We start from the raw sequence: 6668 nt of genomic DNA, 5'->3' as shown, positions 1-6668 counted from the left end.
GAAGAGTCTCTGCATCTTTTAAAAATTGGGGGGAAATGCATTCTACAGAGATTGGATGAACATATTACTGCTTCTGCCCATCAGGCATCACGACGAGGCTAATCTTGCGTTGCGCTATCGGAAGCGACTCCTGCCAAATGGATACGCTGGAAAGGATGCATAGCCCGGTCCCGAAAGCCGAGACGATTGGCAATCGCGTTTTTGAGTTTTGCTTAATTTGCTGACATAAGGGCCACTCCGGGCGAGGGCAGGCATCGAAGCAATAAGGTTCGAAGAATTATTTCTCAATACGTCACTATTTAAATATTATTTAACAGTTGGGCACAGTGGGCTGCTTTAAAGCGCCACATTGCATTACTAATATTCTTACCGAATGAGTATATTAGGAGAGGAATCTCTTATTTTTATTTTTTATTTTTTAACCATCGTATTGCACTCTTTATTTAAGACGAAAATGCGATGTACGATTAAAGAAAACTATGACAAAGTTGCGAAAGCACATGCTACAAAGCTGCCTGGAACCAGCCATAACCGGGAGCAGATGCAATGGATGACGCGCAACGCCATTTGCGTGAGCATGCAATTGTAGAGGCAGCGAGGCCAATACCTAGGCTATGCGGAGCATGTCCCTACCAGGAGGAATAATTTTTCCTCAACATATGCGCTCAGTTGTGTGGTCACATGCCTGATCACATGCACGGTGAAGAAGTCAGAGCAGTGACGTGGAGAAGGCTACATCAAATCCCTTCTCCACTGTGATAAGCCTAAACGCCCGTTTAAGTGTCATGGAATACAACGATACATTTATGAATGCGGAACGTACGCATTCGCGTCTTGCAACAGCACAATATTGAGAGAACCACTTGGACGAGTCAACATTAAGCCCAATTTGTCTCATTAAAATGGACATTAGCAATCCCTAAACATTCAGTATCGTGATCTAACAGCTAAATTAGATAGCCAACCAAATTGTATCCTCGCATATTTAACACCAATATGAATTTAATGTTTTCATTTTTCTGTCGCAATGATTGGGTCCCGATAAGGAACCGGCTTTTTAAGCGCAAATCGTGAATCAGTGGAGAAAACTTTATCTGGTTCTGAAGTTGAAAGCCGAAAGCTGGTTTGCATTTTACAACATTGGCTGTAGCCTACTTGCCGGTAACAGTCTAACACTCCTTGTAGTGTAGCGATTCAGCGAAGGGTAGAATGCAGCTTTGAACAATTTAGACAACTCTGCATCTCTACTCTTGCAACACGACCTGCCGCCCATGTTCAATCTGCCAAACCTATAACAGCCAGAGCTTAACTGGCCATCTCGCAGCCCAATCCTCCCGGAATAACTGTTTACACCAGGAAGTAGGCCATTAGCCTACAAATACACAAACTATAGCCTAGGCCTGTGTGAGACATGGGGGCTATCTAGTAGCTGCATAGTAGCAACTGCCCATAATCCATTAGCCGTTCACAATGAACAAAGATTCTTTATCGATACGCCTACTTTTCCATCTCAGCCAAGCGTGAGAACTTTGGCGTTTCCCAATTCAGACATTTCCGCTTAGATTTACGTGCACGAATCCCAAATTCGCGTAAAACGATTGATTGGAAGACCCCGCTCTGATAAACTGAGGGATGTGCCTACAACCCAATTCTACTGCGTTCCGGAAGGTAGCCGAAAGCATTCACGCCAGGGATTCTTTAGCAGTGAGAGCATCTAGCGTTTACTCTGATGGTGAGCAACTCAACAATAAGCATGCCATTAACTTGTGCCCGCATATGTTGGAACGTTTCCGCTTTTAGTGAAAGACTTGCGATATTTGTGAAACCAGCCCCTCCGTGAGAGGTCCCCACAATCAAATATGTATATTCGGTGTTGTCAATTTAGCGACTTTTAGAGGAGGCCATAGCTACTTTCCATAGAAAATAGTTGGCAACACTGTGTATATTATGCGTTTACCCCTAGACTCAGAGCTCAGCGGAATTTAAATAAGGTTGATGACATTACCTGGCTAGAATCTGCAGCTAGCAGATATGGACATGGCAGCAGCTTCCAGGCTTGAACATGGCGTCCTCCATGGAGGGGCGGCGGCCGCTGCAAAGCAGCGCTCCTTGAATGAAGCTCCCTGGCCAGTTAGCAGTGAAGACAGTGCGCCGGTATCCTCGATATCTGGAATATTGTCGCTTAAAACAACGCATTTCGTGGCTGGCCCCAAATGGATCGCCTGCCTGCTACAGCTATAGAGCTTAGAGGTAAGAAGCAACGCAAATAAATAGCAAGACTTCCTCATAGTGCCTAGGCTGTGAGCTTAGACTAGCAGCATGTAGCGGGCAGACATGGTTTAGACTGGCAGCATGCCGTAGCTGGATTGCAGGAAGAACCGCCGATTTACAAAGCAACGTGGAGCAGCCAAATGAGTAGAGGGAGTCTGTTAAAGTAGACTGCCCTGTTAGGTGAATGTACTGTGATAGGCGAGCCATCAGCTGATTCAGCTGGAGCGCTTGACTCTCGTGGCTTGCCAGAACTACGCGATGCTCCATATTTGCCAGAAAAATAAGCTAAAATTCCCTGTTTTGCATGAGGGTGCAGCCATCTTGGAACAAGCTAGTTCCTCTCATAGCGATCTGGTTGGGCTTGCCCCTGGGTCGACGGTACTGCTGCCCCCGGTGCCGGACGGTCTGGCGGAGAGTAACGTTTGTGCCTGAGGACATCAGGCTGATTCCTGATCACCTCTCCCCTGCACTCTCTAAGCCTGAATGGCGCAAGTGAATTTGTACATGTGCGTGTGCTTTTACATGTACATATATATTCCATAACTTTTTATTGCACTTTTTTTTTACTGCATTTAAAAAAAAATTGTTTATTTGAATTTCAGTTGTATGTGACGTCAGGTCATTGAGTATATTATCTCCCATCTGTTTTTGATGTTGATTGACAATATGCCCAGAAATGAATTGTTCCTTGGGAATAAATAAAGTTTATTGAATTGAACATCATTGGCATTAATTGTGGCTGCACAATTCTTATTGCTAGATGGCTGACTTTCAATGAGCTCAACAATGAATTGGGAGGAAAGAAACAAAGCAGAAAAAAAGGAACAAAGGGTCCTGTTGTATTGCCCTATTCATTTTCACGAACTGCCTCTGACGAGACCACAACCACTGAGCTGCTGACTGCTCTGAAATGGAAGAGTCCACCTGTGGGACGGGGCGACGGGTCTGCAGTGATGCTTTGTTCTTCAGACCACGAACCGATTGAAGCCAGAAGCTGTGGTTGGGCGGGAGGGCAAAATGAGCAATTAACTTATCTACAGTATGTCAGATATCAAGTGTTTATATTATTGGCCTCAGGGAGAGAAACAGTGAACTGGATACAATATTGGCTTGAAGACTGCTGCCTACCCTCCACTCCACGAACATTAAAGGAAATGTCCTTTACGCCACACTGATACCCTTATCTAGGTAGACGATCTATTGGTCCCACCTCCTGCAGAGTTTGTCTGAGGAGAGACACACCAGAAGACAAAGCTATTTACAAGGCCAGGGGCCCAGTGTGGCTACAGAATGAACAAAGATCCTGTTCTGTTTGATCTTAAGTTTCAATGCAATTTGTGGCATTTAATTGAAATCATTGATAGGAAAATCTTTATGTCTATGTTAGAAGAAGAAGAAGTAAACTTCCATGCTTTTTATAGGTATACAGTAGCTGAACAGAATTACCTCTTATACTACCTATTATATTCCTGTTTGGTCTTGTTAGAATGTGGCTAAATTCATGAATAGTTTGGTAATAATTCATGAATATTTAGCCCTGCTTTCAACAACATAAGGTCACTTTAATGAAATAAGTACACTGTCAGCTTTTTAGATGGACCAGTCCTTGTGTTAAATGAGCCTGCCTGCCCCCCTTTCCCCCCCAACTTTCCACACCACAACTCGGCATCTCTCAATCAGGTCAAACATGCTCAAGCCATGCTGCGTTAAGTGTTTATGATGACCTCAGGAAAAAAGTTGTGTTGTATTTGGTCTTTATTTTGGTGGTGGTTTCTTGGCTGTGCATTTTAGCTCATTTCATTTGTTCCTATGGCACTGAAACAGGAAGAGGGTAATACTTTGGTGTGGTCTGGCTTATCAGTCTCTCTCTCTTTTCTTGTAATCCCAAATTAGCATATTGTTTAATTTCTTCTGTTTTGTTTTGTACCTTACATGTAGTGAGCCTGCATTCAATAAGTGCATGATTTCAAGTGTGTATCATTTCCATTCACTATTTTAATTGACTCCTTATTTAATAAAATTACTTACCTGATACATAATTTGTTTTGGCTTGTCACTTGATTCTACCAGGTTACTGTCGACTGACCTATCAAAGAATTTGTCTATTTAATTTATCTCTTAAAAAACACATTTTCAACATACAAAAATGCCAAGTTACTCACACATACATGACATACCCCGTCTATAACTCATTCATTCAGACTGCCAAAATCCAGACCTGCCATTGAAAGTATTGATATCAAAATGACGCCAAGTTACGGTACAACAAACAATATAGGCTATCTTGCCTCACCAAAATTAAATAAGATGTATTCCAAAGCAATGCTATAAGTATGCTGTATAAGCATGCAGTACATGGACAGGCCAAACATATGTGTGGATGGCTTTCTCGCAGTCAAGATTGATTGAATAGGCGTCTGTATGTCCAATTTGTATTGGTATGTATGTATTTCACTGCCCAGCCTTTCTGTTGCGTGAATGATTGTATGTTTCTTGGTATAAATGTCTGTTCGTAAATGTGAATGTAACATGCTGCGAGGGAAATGTCCCCATGGGGATAAAGAAGTTCTCTATGTGTGTATGAACAATATGTATTTTACATGCAGTATTTATTGTACTTAGGAAATATACAATCACTTGTACATGTACTCAAATTCAGTTCAGCAGCAAGTATAAACATATGTTTTGTGGAGAAATATGCTTCCTGTAGTTACTGACCAGCAGTTTTCTACATGAATGTGTTCCACGAGGCAATTCGAAATATTTGACACTTTGATCTGACACAAAGTTTGCATGACATTGTAAAATGGTAAGATTACAAAACACAGGGCCAAGTGACTTGAAAGAATTGAGGAAATATTGGGTAGCATTGCTTTGGAATACATCTTATTTAATTTTGGTGAGGCAAGATAGCCTATGTTGTTTGTGGTACCATAACTTGGCGTCATTTTGATATCAATACTTTCAATGACAGGCCTGGATTTTGGCAGTCTGAATGAATGAGTTATAGACGGTGTATGTCTTGTATGTGTGAGTAACTTGGCATTTTTGTACATTGAAAACGTGTTTTTTATGAGATATCATATCTTTTTGCAAAGCGTTTTATTATGAGAGTGAGAAATACGAAGTGACCCTGTACGAAACGGTTGTGGATTATGGCTACTATGTACTACTATTATGTGTGTACTCACGGATTTGACGGCCATCCAATGAGCCTTGATTGACAAAAGAATCAGCAAGGCCGTAGAATTAGAGCTCCCTAGGTCGCAACTTGTGTACCCTTCTGTCCTGCTCCGTTGTCTGTTATTTCGTGGAGAGTCACTTTTAGTGTTTGTAAGGTTTATAAGGCATTTTGATAGGCTTATCTGCAGGTAGGAGTCCTCTTCGCTGTTTTGCTAAGCTAGAACCGGAAAACTTGATAGTGGAGAATAGGAGCAGACGCATGTTCCAGCAGGCTTTGCATATGAGAAAATAACAACAGTGTGAGAGAAATTAGGAGAAATGATGAAATTGCGTAGTTGAAACAATATGTTTTTAGCAGAATGGGCATGTAGGTGAAACACAAACGAAAAACCTTCGCTCATCACCCTCACGGGATCTGGGCAAAAACAATAAACTAAAATAACAAAGGCAAAATGAATGAAATTATACGAGCGCTTTTCAGCCTTTTCTCTGGTCTGTACGTGCTCTCTCTCACCATCGTGGGGGATCCCGGTCTCAGACGCCTACTGTGGAAAGAAGCACACTGGCAAATCCTGGATTGATTCGTAATATCATCCAGGTGTGTGTCTGCTTAACCAGTAGGCGTGGTCCTCTAATTGCCCTGAATTCCTCCTGCAAACCGAGCCCTGCCACATCCGGCCTGGACCTTTCTGTGTGGAGAATGGCCTTTGTTTTGCATGTTCTCCCCGTGTCCACGTGGGTTTCCTCCAGGTACTCCGGTTTCCTCCTACAGTCCAAAGACATGCAGGTAGGCTAATGGAAGGCAGTAAAGTGCCCATAGGTATGAATGTGTGAGTGCATGGTGTGTGTGTCCTGCGATAGATTGGCAGCCTGTCCGGCCCAATGCACACTGGGATGGGCTCCAGCACCCCTCGCGACCCTGTCCCGGATAAGCGGGTATAGATAATCGATGGATGATGGATGGATGTCGGTTGTTCGACAGTGCTTCCTGGAGTTTTACTTCCAATATTGAAATGGAGTGATCTTTGTCTGCAACATGTTACACAGGCATGTAAATACACTGCTGTCTGAGTTTTAATCACAATATAGACCGCTGCTGGGTCCGTACAGCCTGCTCACTGCTTATTCCTGTATTTTAATGTATAAACACAGTGTGCAGATGTTCCCCTGTCATACAGTACTGCACTGCTGCCCTGCTCTACTTGGGAGTATCG

Source organism: Anguilla rostrata, unplaced genomic scaffold, assembly GCF_018555375.3.
Source record: "Anguilla rostrata isolate EN2019 unplaced genomic scaffold, ASM1855537v3 scaf1155, whole genome shotgun sequence".
Classification (NCBI taxonomy): Eukaryota; Metazoa; Chordata; class Actinopteri; order Anguilliformes; family Anguillidae; genus Anguilla; species Anguilla rostrata.
The sequence above is the reverse complement of the archived record's forward strand: the minus strand, read 5'-3'. Positions refer to the sequence as shown.